The sequence below is a fragment of the Haliaeetus albicilla genome, chromosome 6 (assembly GCF_947461875.1).
Source record: "Haliaeetus albicilla chromosome 6, bHalAlb1.1, whole genome shotgun sequence".
NCBI classification, from domain to species: Eukaryota; Metazoa; Chordata; class Aves; order Accipitriformes; family Accipitridae; genus Haliaeetus; species Haliaeetus albicilla.
In genome coordinates this window covers 31,718,340-31,731,140 of record NC_091488.1, presented here as the reverse complement: position 1 = coordinate 31,731,140, position 12,801 = coordinate 31,718,340, and positions in this window count along the sequence as shown.

Sequence of the window (12,801 nt, the reverse complement as noted above, 5' to 3'; positions counted from 1 at the left end):
TCAATTTGTTCTCAGTTACGCAAATAGGGCACATCCCAGAGGCACATGTCAATTTGCCACGGTGGTCTTCAGATGGACAAAATTCGGTTCTCACGAAAGAACCACATTTTATTTCCACACTGTGTTCTGCATGTGCTCTGAGAATCCCCTCTGTGTTGGGATGCCATGGGGATGTGGTGTCTGAGAGGATGCTCGCTGTGTGCCTGTGATCCAGGCTGTGGTGGTACCTTGCTGCCCTGCTCAAAGCATCAGAGGGGCAGGATTTCTGTGCACCCTTTCAAGCTGTGCATCATGGTTTTTTGCTGGGAAAGAATGTATTTCCTGCCTCATCCAGACATGCTAACGAGGCACCCGTGATATCTGACAGGGCCTGCCTATAGAGATGTGAAAGAAAAAAGCAGAGACAGAGGAAAGGCAAAGCATTGTTTTGGAAGCACAAGAACTTCTGAAACATTAATCTGGTGAGTAACTCCCTGCCAACAGAATTTCAGTAAACCACTGATCTGAATCATGTCACAGATGGCATCATCTTCCAAAGTGTTAGCAAAACACAGGGCTCAACCTTCAGTGGCCAGGCATCGCTATTTCTGATCCAGCACAACAACATGCCTGTAAAAGACAGAGCTTGTAATAACTGCAGCTCAGGAAAAAAAGAAAAAAAACCCCAAAACTGTTTGAGGTCTGAATAGTTGGTTTGCAGAAGGAGAATTGCCCATTTTGTTCAGTGTGGCAATGAAGATGGGCTCATAGGATAAAGAGCACCACATGCTTCGATAGACTGTAAGATCTGCTTTGATGCCTTTTTATAAGCGTAAAATCCCGACTGGCATTTCTGAGTGGAAGGTGAAGGTGCTAGGCTTGATAAAGTAGAACCAGTCATGACAAGCGGAAGGAGGAGGAAGAGATTGCATCTCAGCCGGGAGCCTCCATTTATGTTATTTCATGGCTGCAGGAAGAATTTAGGCTTGAAACATTGTTTTAGATACTAAAACCAGTGTGACCTGATGCCAGGATGGATAAATAGTATGCTCTTGGGCATGTGATCTCTGGTACCAGAAGCTACATCTGTATTATCTCAGCCTAAGGTCTTTTTGGCACCTGAATTTAGGTGCGCATCCTGGCCATGTCTCAGCTTCTCAGTAAGAAGAGATTACTGGTCCCTACCTCCCTACAGCTGATTTCCACGCAGGAAGACACCCTGGCTCCAGGTGAGATCTGTGGTTCCTCTGAGTGGGTCATCATTGGTGTGGCCAGGACCCTGAGGAGACCCACGGCACACATCCGAGGAATGCTTCAGGCAGCTCTAAAATACGAGCACCTCTCCCAGGGGCCTGGGGTCTGGCAGCCTGATCTCAGCTGGAGTTTCACAGGAAGCAGAGCTGAGATTTCCACCACCCTGGTTTCCCAAGGAGGGACAGGCTTCCCAAGGATAATGGTACCTGTTTCTTGGGCTTTATCCTGGCATCTGGCCCAGAGCTACCACTGAGAAATCTTTACAAAAGATGGCCAGCTTCTGTTTAGATGTCTTTTGCACACCCCTACCCCCCCCCCCAACACAGCGATGTTAAAAGAACAATGCTAAAGATTGCGAAAGCAAGCCCTCCACAAGCAGGAAAGCAACGGAGAAGAGCCAGAATAATGGTTGCCTTGTGCAATCTTATTTTGGGCTCCATGAATGTCTAACACGCCTGCTGTTTTAGCCCCTGGAGCCTTGCCTCTCTTAGTGCACAGACTGCAGCTGCAGAGGGCTGAACAGCAAAACATCAGGACAGAGGAGGCTATTGGCAGTTGACGTATACTCCTTTCGTTGGAGAAGCTGGAAGGTGTGTAGTTGTTGAAGTGGAGGCTGAAGGAAGACAGTATCTCACTGGGAAGACACTGGAGTGCTCTCCCAGAGAGCTGGACTTTCTGCCTGCCTGCACTGCCGTGTACCTGCGGGATATCACGGACATCACTTCAACCAGGTGTTCACAGGTATTCACTGCCTCTGTGCGCTCTCATTGCCCACTGCCCGTCTGGAAATCCTAGGGGTGCTGATCGCTGCAGTTACAGAGATCAGTGAGAGTCCTGCTCTGAACCTATGTGCACTATGCTAACGTGCTGGTCCCTGGGTAGGCAGACCCTAGGCAGCTCAAAGAGGTATCGGAAATGACTGCCTCTTCCCATCAGGTGGTGAGCTGGTGATAATAAAAGCAGGAGTTGCTGTAAGCACTTCAGCATTATAATGGTGTTGCAGAAGAACCTAAGAGGAAATTAATAGGGCCAGAGTAACCAGATTTGAATAGCATGTAGTACAAAAGGCTGAGGAATCCATCAGCCTGAGGCAAGACCTCTCACAGAAGACGTCAGCCCAGCCAGTTAAAGTCAGGCAGCATTAGAAGAAACTGAATATAATGCCAACCTGCATAATAGACACTGCTACCACCTATGACAGTAATGAGATTTCATAAAGAAAAGCCCATCTCGATGGCTTCCAAAAGGGTTTCCTTTAGCAGAGATCTTGGCATCTGGGCTGATTAAATGCAGCTACAAGTTTGAGCAACTGGAACAGCCTATCACATTTTACTGTACCCAGGCAGTTCTAGCTAAAAAAGATGCAGCAAACACATCCAGTCCATTTTTAGCTTGTCTCTGAATGTGTATGCACTGTGCGATAACTAACCATTTAGTCCCTGCGATGAACATAGTGCAGCACAGGACCCATTAGCAGTCCTTCCACGGAAATGGGCACCCTGCTCAGTCCCCAGGAGTGGAAATAGCATCTTGCAGCCTCTGCCATGAGACAGCAAGAGGCAGGATGCATAGATTTGCTGTCACCCCATCCCACAGGCTGATGGAGAAAAGCAGGACAGTGACACTTCTTCAGTGACAGGAGCTGCCACAGTCCTTTGTACTGGAGGAGGACCTGAAAGCAGGACTCAGCCGTGAGTCTCTCCACGCTTGGCTCTGCACACAGTACAGCTGCAATGCTTCATGGCTGGCCAGAGCCACAGGCACAGCCCCATCCCTCCCAGCAATACGTTAGTGAGGTTCTTATACCTTTTTGCTGGTTTGCGAATCAGCTGCTGCCAGTCTCAGTTAAGGCACTGCCAGCTGGAGTTGGGGCTACACTTGTGATTTTGATCTGTGATTGCCTGGTGACTTGTCGAAAGCAGTAAGGGTCATCAGGGAAAGAGCTGGAGTGAAACCCTGCAGACACTGACCTTGTAGGCAGGAGCTTCTCAGACCTTGTTTCCCACCACAGAAAGATTTTGTTTGACTCTCAGAGTGAACTGGGTCCCAGTTCCCTTCCTCAGGACCCCACTGCCTCCCTGACAAATGATGTCACGTCTCAGCAAAAGTGGCTTCTAGCACCAAGCTTTTTGAAATGTTCTGCTTTACAGCCAGGGCTCAAGCAACAGTGAGACAATCTAGCGAAAAGAAGAGGACAGTGCAATTAAGTGAAGGGATGCCAAAGGCAGGGAAGGTTTACACGTCTCACCTTGTGAATTTTTGTGAAGCTGGGACTAAGGCAAGGCCATGATTCCTTAAATCACCCAACACCTGGAAGCCACTGGTAGGCTCACAGCACAGGCAAGATGGATGTTTCTGTTACTGGTATTATTACCATCATCAGTCCTACTAACCAAGCAATGACAGAAAAATGCTTCATCCAAGGAACAGTGTCTACCCTCCATTTCTACACCATATGGCTTTAGTTACACTCAAAGGACCTAATGACAAATTAGTGTCTAGTCAGCATGCTTTGAAGGCAACAAAAAGATTCCTGTTGACTTGAGTGGGCACTGGCTGAGGACCACAAGCTGCAGGATGAAGACTGAATTGCTGTAATCCCATCCAGAAGTCTATTAAGGGATCCTTTACCTCCCTGAGAAGATCATGGGTGTCAGAGCCAGCAGAACTGAAAGTCCATGGCTGCCAAAATCAGGAGCACGGATTTATCAAAACCCCTGTGCTGCAGTATTCCCATTCACTTCTGATCTGTAGAGGAGTTGCGTGCTGGTCCATAACTCTCACCACTTACCCACACAGCATCCTGTCACCTTCCTACGGAGTCACCCTTCTAGGATTACTATTTTCCTAGCTGTAAAATGGGACCAGGTCATCAACACAGGCACCAGCTCAGAATCTGGCCTCTTTTCTTTTTTTTTCCCCCCTTCTTCTAGAAGAAATCACAATCCACACTAATTTTTAAAACTGCCAAACTATCAAATCAGATTCAATTAGGCTCTTTCCACCCCTTGCACATGCCTGAAATAAAGCTTCTGTTATTGGAGTTTAGCTGACGATGCTTTTGTGCAAGAAAGAAAAGGCTCCAGCTAGTTTTTCTGTAACTGAAGCCATATGGAATTGAAACTTGTTGAATCAATAATAAAACATGTCTGTGTCACAGAGCAGTTTTGATTCCAAGACATACAATGGACTGTTTGCAAAGTCACATTGCTGGTTAAAACTACATTTTTTTTAGATCAACAAATAATTTAGGGACTCAGCTGCTTAGGAGGATATGGTTTAGCTGATTGCTCGAGAAAGTTTAAAAAAATCCCCAAACCAGCCTGAGGTTCTCTGTTGACTTGCTTTCATAATACATTTAGCTACACTGTGGCAAATGCTTGCCAGCCATTTAGGCAAGTTGCTTAAGACATGTCAAGAGACATGAAGAGTAAAAATTACTTCAACCTCCCGATTTCCCATCCATCCTTCCCAACACATACATGGTAGCTGCTCCGAGAAGCAGGTGAGTTCCTAATGCAAATTAAGTTGTCCTTTGCGGAGCTACTGCAATTAATCCACCCAGTAACCCCTGAACAAAGAAATATTTCCGTGACACACCAGTGTTTCCAGATTTGGAAAGGACTTGACAAATGCCTAACTGAACTTGCACAGCAAGTGAACTATATGTTGGAGAAAAGAGAGTGCAGCCTCCAGAGCAGGGCACGGACTATCTAAAGGGGTAAATAACCTACTTGCTCAATGGTAGCATTTATTTTATTTTATTTTATTTAGGTGCTTGGCAGTGAAGGGGGAGGTTGGAGGATGTCAGAGGTGCTTCAGCAAGGCTTGCTGGTGAGTAGAAGTTTCTTCACTTTCATGTAGCATGCCCGTAGCCACCTGACGTGCATCTATATGACAATATGAGGTATTCGCCCTCATTTGGGTTCTTGGCCTCAGTGTCACATGGCTTCGTATTGCAAATATAAAGTAGCATTTTGTGAAACTCAAAAAGTTTTGGTGATTCTTTTCAAAAAGCTGAGCTTTTCTGAATTTCCTTTCTTGGTAGTGCTGGGCTAGGTCTGCCCTGAGAATATCGCATTTCATAATCTCTTGGGTTTTAATCTACTGGCCCCGGGTATAAGACAAGCCTAAGACCCCCATGTTTTCCAAGCAGGAGGAGAGCTGTGCGGTGGTGGACTCTGGGCTGGCAGCTTGGGTTTCCTCCTCAGGGACTGTTGGGAGCAAATGCCTGGAGCTACGTTTTTCCTGGGTTTTCTTTCTTTCCTCTCTGATTCTGTGTCGGGTAATTAAGGACTGAAAGGTTGCCTTAAGTGCAGCCTTGGGAATAGTATTTTACTGCAGATGGTGTTCCTTGTTATCAGTTATTGTATTATAACAGGACCTAAAAATCCAATGCACATATGATCCTTTCTCAGAAAGGTTTAGTATGGCAACACATTAAACATGGAGGCAGATAAGAAGATACCTATCATTATGGTGCACTGTGGCACTGTAAATGGAGGTAACTTGAGCCAGCACATGCTGGAAAGAGGCAGGCACTGGTGGCAAATCACTCAGGTCCCAGCTCAGTGCCTCCAGCGCAAAATTTGAGTCCTGTAGCAAGGGAATGGAAACGCCACAGGGGACAAAATCGTTACTAACCAAAATAGCTGACATCATCTGCAGTTACATGGGAACCTGCCTGTCGGTAGGGGTATATATCAATTTCCTGGTGTGGATTTTCCATAGTAATTTATCACTCCAGCAAAAATAAAAATCCCAACAAAACCCAAACAAATGAAGTGAAAAAACAAAAGAGTACAATGTGTCATAATAAGCTCTCTCTGTTGTGGCAGCAGCTGCAGTTTCTCCTCTCAGATTTCTTTTCTGTTATTACTCAGAAAGAATCAGCAGCTGCTTAGGAAATATTCCAGAAAGATTCATTGAGAAGTTCCTGGGTTTTTTTCACATACTAATCTGACAGAAGTAATGTCTTCAAGGAAGGGACTAGCTCTCCTGTTTTTCGTCTGCTCCTCATAAATTAGTGGCTTCTGATAACGTGGTTATCTAAAAAGGAAACAACAGCAGGAAGAATCCAGAAATAACAGGTACAGGTGATGGGAGACAAGTACGTTTTTATGTCACAGAGAGGGTGTGGGAATTGCTTAGGTTATTTTGATGGTCAGTTTTGCATCCCTTTTAAAAACTTTTGCTCAGCCAAACTGCTTTCCAAGTGGGTGTATCTGGAGGCAACACCCATAAAAGGGATCATTGGGAAGAGACACCAAACAGGCTCCTCTAAAAGTAGCATACCTTCAGGACTTATTAAGTCTTGAGTTATTTTGGTGCTGTCATTGTGCTCTGTGCTTTAGGGCTGGAGCGTGCTGCCATCAGAGCCCGGCCGGGGAAACTGTCAGGGTGGAGCTCAGTGGGACGGTCCAGATCAGTGCCTCTGGACAGGCACCCCTATTGCTAAACTTCGCTGCTCCTTCTTGCACGCCTTCTTTTGACTGGGATGCCTGCTTGACAGGAGCATTTCTCCCCATAATGAGGATGCCTAACGAAAGTCAGAGCTGATGCCTGATCCAAGTCAGGAAGCTGGTAACCAGTGGTTGTGAAATAGGTCAGGGGGGTAGAGGTGAGCAATTGTGCCAAGGCTCAGAGTTCCCCCAAACTGTGGCTGGAAGCTGTCACCCTGAGCCTTTCCCCTGATGTTGGCCCCTGGTTGTAAAACTAATCACATTCCCATTTCCAGGTCCCTGGTGCATGAGGGCACAATTAAAATGTCATCTTTTGAATGATGGTTGCCCATCATTCAAAATCAAAGCCTGTTTGTCCTTCTCCTGTCCTTCTGTGTCACAGGCAGCCCTGCCTCTGAGCGCACTCCAGGCAGAATCCAAAGCTCCTGCTGGCATCCAGAAGTGGAGACATGGGTCTTCACAGAGCCAATATGGAGCCTCCAAAGCTCTCAAGACCATGAATCCTGCTGCATGGAGAATTAAATGCAAAAGCTTTTTCTTCCTCTTCTGCTGTCACTAGCGAGTGGGGGGGGGGGGGGGGGAATTAAACCTGGGTAAAAGCGATTTGGATCTGTGATGTCCAGTGCTGCAAAACACTGTCCACTGAAGTATACCAGCTCTCAGGAATGTGGAAGAGATAATTGGAGGTTAATAGAGCTTTTACTGCTGGCTGCCCAGCCAATTATTTATATGGAAAAATCCTGACTCTTTTCCTTTATTGGAGTGAGTTCATGATCATCTATATAAAAGAAAGCTGTATTCTGAGAACACATACACATTTGCATATGGATGGTGTTCTCTTGCAAATTATTTGAATAAAAATAAAAGAAGAATGAAAACAGGAGTTTTCACTCAAGGGAAAAGTTAATGAACTCACTTCTCTTTCTTTCACTCCCTGATTAAATATTATGTTACCATTTTATCTTTGTGCATGAAGAGTAAAGCCCTATTCTGTATTTTGCCAGCTTCATTCATGAAGCTTTGTATTATTTTTACTGCAATAAAAAATTAAAAATTACTCTCTCCACATGAGAAGCAGAATGTAGAAGAGCAGTAATTCCCTGCAGTATGGAGGAAGGAGAAAGTGAAAGATGAGACATCTTTTGTTTGTTTGAATAGGCATGAGATATGCTCCAACATGTGCTGACGGGAGCAGTCGGAGAAGACCGGCTACAGAAACTCAACAAGAAATGCAAAAGGCATTACCTGCTGTGTAAGATATCAGTGAGACCTTCCTTTCTGAAGAGTGTTTTTTTCTTTAATGCTCATTATTTCTGAGAGTCCATGGGCTCAGTAGCAGATTGTACTGATGTTTTAAAGTTGACTGCTTGATCATTCTAATTCAGATCCTGTGGATTTTCAGTGTTGGTAGCTAAGTGGATTTCAGTGGATTTTCAGTTAGACCAGCTGAGCACCACTGGACTTCTTGTTCTGCAGTGGTCAGGTAGCTCAGCTGAGCTGGTGTTACTCACATGGGGCACCACCTTCTTTTAGGTGGCAGCAGAAGCATTGGCAACGTTCAGATAACTAAGTCCAGATTCATATGCCAGAATTGGCTTAGCATTTTATTAGCATATCAGAAGGCTCCTGCCATGGATTTGTCAGTCTCCGGATATATGAAATTTGCTAGGAGTCCCTGTCTGAGACAGCACCAGAAAACTAGCTCTGTATGAAAACAACTTCATCGGGAATGCCCATCGCCTGCTATATATAGCTGGTTTTCAAATGTTCTTGAGAATGAACATTGTTGCTTTTAATCTAGAAACGGATGCAGGGTTTTATAGAGGCTTAGTGCCTGAATGGCTTGCAGTCTTGTTCGATCGGCTGTTGAGATGTAAGCAGAGGCAACATGGAATTACAGAAGAGAGATCCACGTGCAAATCTTGTAAACCACAGTGTTTTCTGGGGGGGGAAAAAAAGTAAATTCCAAGTAAGTGAGCATGAAAAACAAACATGAGAATGGAGAAAGGAGATTTAACATTTAGAAGTGGACCCCTCCATCCAGGGATTTAATCTGTGCTGCTTTTACTGGCCCATTGCTCTACGTAGTAGGAGCAAGGCTTCTAGCTGCCAGTCAACCATTTTCTTTTTCATAATTATTCACATTGCTGTAGAAACGGAAATTATCCCTATTTTCTCACTTCCCAATTGAAAACTGTAATTGCAGCTGCTCCCTCCTCCTTGTTTGGAAGTTTTACATGCAGAGAGTCATCAGCTAGGCTTGCCTTAAATCAAATCTTCCCATGCAGCCTGGGTTATAATCTAGCGAGCACAGCAGCTGCCTAGTCTCAGCAAAGAGAAAAGCAACATATCTCTCCAGCCACTGGCTAGGGAATTCCTGCTAAAGAAAGGGGCTATGCCTTGTCTGATGCCTTTATAAAAATGTAAAGGTGCCAGTTTCCTGAGGGCTTTCACAGATATTGCTAATCATCTTAAATTGAAACAAGGCTTCCAAAACCAGCATGTAAATCCCCGTAACACACCTTCAATTTCTGTCTCCAAGGCTACCCAGCTGCCCTGATCCTCCGTGACAAGTTCTGGAAATGCCATGATACTTTCTTTTGCATTAGTCCTTCCCCACTCTTCAATCCCCCTCACTTTTGGGTCATCTTGCTCACACGAGACACTGCTCCACAGCATTGCTGCCATGGTGGTGGGTGAGGACCTGGTCTGAAAGCCCATGGGAAGTCTGAGTGGTGGGGAATGCACGGGCTCTCATCCCTTCCACCAACAGAGAAATGTTGATTTCCTCAGGGATACAAGAAAATAGCCAGAGTGCCCATGCAGACCTGCCCAGTTTTGCTCACTCGTCTGTACAAAGGCTGGATTGGAGGTCTCTTTAAAACAATGCCAATAGTATTTATTTGTGCTGTTTTTACCAAGCCTTCTTATTCTGCTATGAGACATGCAGTTAATGAATAATAGCAACTATTCCCCAGTCAAAAAGAAGTGTATTTTGAGGGACACAGTATATGTAGCCTTACTGGACATTTTCCAGTGACTTTATATGCAGAAGCTGCTTTCTCACAGAGCACCAAAATCTGCCCTCTTCTGAAGTCTCTTGGGTCTAAATTAGTGAGACTTTTACATATTGTGATTTGAATCTGAATGTGTTTCCTTGCTTGCAGTCCCTGTGGTCACAGAGTCGGCAAGGAGACTTTGTGCTGTAGTTTACCTTGTGATGGTTTTTTTGGCTGTCCTGGTGAACCACATGATCAGCAGGCCCATTCCCTGTGTTGTCAATATAGGAGCACCTTCTGAAAGTGAACATCCTCAAGGATGCAAGATTTGCAAAGGCACAGCTGTATAGAGCAGTGTCCTAGCAGACAACAGGAGCCCCCAGCTGATGGCTCATCTGAAGGTCTGGGGTGAGATATAGCTTCTCCTAGAAGTTAGCATCTGAGTTCCTTCCCCGACCATTATCCAAGACTCACAGAAGAAGTGCTGGATGAGCTGATGAGCCTTTTGTATTGCAGATACCCCCAAAATGCTGCAGGGTCAAGAGCAAAGTGCCAGACTAGAATCAATGAAGCCTTATGTAGCACTCAAGAATAACAAGCCAACCAGTGGATTTGCAGGCAGACTGTAACAGCTTGTTATCTGATGTCCCCTGGGCACAAACACTGAGACATCTGCAGTTTTTGACCCATTTTTTTTTTCCCTCTGCTGGCTTAATAGCTAGTTAGCTGGTCATCCGATGTGAAAACAAAAACAGAGGGAAGAAGACAGCAAATTGCAATAGGCAGGAGATGCTGGACTATTAGGATGCCAAAAAGACTGGATATAAAGTAAGTACACAGGTTGCTTTGCTCCCCTTTTTTTATTTGTGCATTGAGCTCTTGGAGTTTGTTTCTGGAACTCTGTTAAAAGCAGAGGTTTTATTTTGCCAGTTGTCATTGAACTTTTATATTGGTTTTATTCTGTATGTGGTTTGCATCCCTAATCTCTTTGCTTGGCACTGCAAGTCAGAAATGAACCTGAAAAACACACATTGAGACTTCACTGACTTTCCCTGATTTTTGTCTGAGAACACAAAACTCTCTTCATAATATCTCCTCCAGTCCCATTAGGGGAAGACCCCCAGAAGACTGATGTCTGGATCATCCTTTGGACTGAGATCTCTGCTCCCTGGGATGCAGTGACTGCACTAACTTATATCTCATCTCTTTCCTGTTTCTAGGCTCTTGTTAATAGTGTGCCCAGATTGTCAGAGGGGGTAATGATCACCAGCCCCAGCCTAATCTGTTAATTAACTCCTGTTAATGTAAATGCACTCAAAAAGATTCTTTTAGCTGCAGCATTAAAAAAATTAGAAGTCCTCTCTTGAAGAGACAGTGTATTTCTTCTTTCATGGTTTGGTATAGTGACAACACTGTCTTGCTGTATGAGAAGGATTTGCCATATCCTATGGTGCTCACTTCTCATCCCTGGATTATAGATTATTTTAAATCAACTCAGGATAATAGGTGACGGCTCAGTGTATATTATGTGTAGCATTTCAGTCTTGCATTTGCAATTTGTAATTTCTGTGTCTCAGAATAGCCTAAAGTCAAGGTTGGGTTATGCACCTTGAGTGGTAGAAGGTAACAATATGTGAGGTTCTGGGACCTGCCAGAAAAATGCACTGTTACTGCTTCTGATTTAATCTGATTTATCCTCATCGCATAGATGTCCTACTCATTGCAATCAAGGTCAGAAAAGGATTTGAACCTGTTTCTAATGTGGGAAGACAGCAGTCCCACAAGTAAAAAACACAACAAAGAGCTAAGCTCAGATTGACCTTACTGAAAAAAAGCAAGCTCCCAAAATGGAGTGTAACTGGACTGTATCAAGAGAGTGAATTTGGAGCAGGGCAAGAATTGTACCTGCTCATGTTATAAGCAGAGACTCTACCCTCCCTCGTGACTTCAATTTTGCCTGGGAGAATCCTTAAAAAAACAAACAAATGCCAACAGAAATGTTTCTATTGTTTTCATTCCCTGTTTCTAATGAAAACTGTTCCTTTAAAACAGGGCAATATCTTCCCCCATGATTTTTGCAGTCACAACGCAGAAAGAGAGAAAACCTGAAAGCAAAATTGACTCCTTTTGATTTTTCCTAGTTTAAGAGAGGAAACATGCCAGTGGGATAGAGAACAAAAATCATGCCGAGGAAATCTGGATTTTAAACTGCCTCTAATGATCAACAGCAATCATACAAATATTTATTTCTGGTTTTATAGTTTATTTGTGTTTAAGCTGACAGCAGATCTTTAATTTGATATTCAGTCTTCCTTACATAAAAGTATGTATCTTTTAGATGGTTCTTTAATCATGTGCTTCTATAGGAGGTCAGACAGCAAGTTGTTGGGGGATAATTTTGTCACATACTTTCTGTTCACTAATTCTTTGGTTGCTGATGCTCAATTTGGTACTAGAGATCAAATCCTGTTTCCAGTGAAGTTGACAAGAAAATCTCCAATAGTTTGAATAGGGTGTTGATTTTTTCCTTACTGTTCATGCCATAGTGGGAGCTGCCATAATATCTAATGCCAAATCTTTAACACCTATCTAGTGCTTTGAAGTGTAGCCTCTCATACTGGATAGCAAGCATTTACAATTTCAGCCAAAAAGCAATGGAGGGACTGCAGCCCTGCTGCTGGAAGTGCAAAAGTGAGGCATGAAGTACGAGGATGTCTTATTTACTGCATAACAGGTTGGATAGGTTTTTTGCTTGTTGTTTGCTCATGTGGTGTCAGTGACGTGGGTGTGCAACCCACAGCCATGGACAGGTCTCTGCAACCTGCCTGTTTGTTAGTTATTATGGCTCTAACCTGTAGACAATCATGCAGCCAAGCATCTAGAGATATGCTGCTAAATCTATACGTATGCACGGAAATACCACAATACATGGGTTTTTCTCCTCCTGTGTTTAGTACTCAAAAATTCCATCGAATTCAACAAGAGCTCAGCATATAATATAGAACAGCTGTTTATGAGTGCTTAAGTAGTTAGGAACCAAACTTCAGGCAGCCAGATTTGAAAAATGTCATCAGTCTTTAAATGATGTGCTCTAGTGAAAGGAGTCT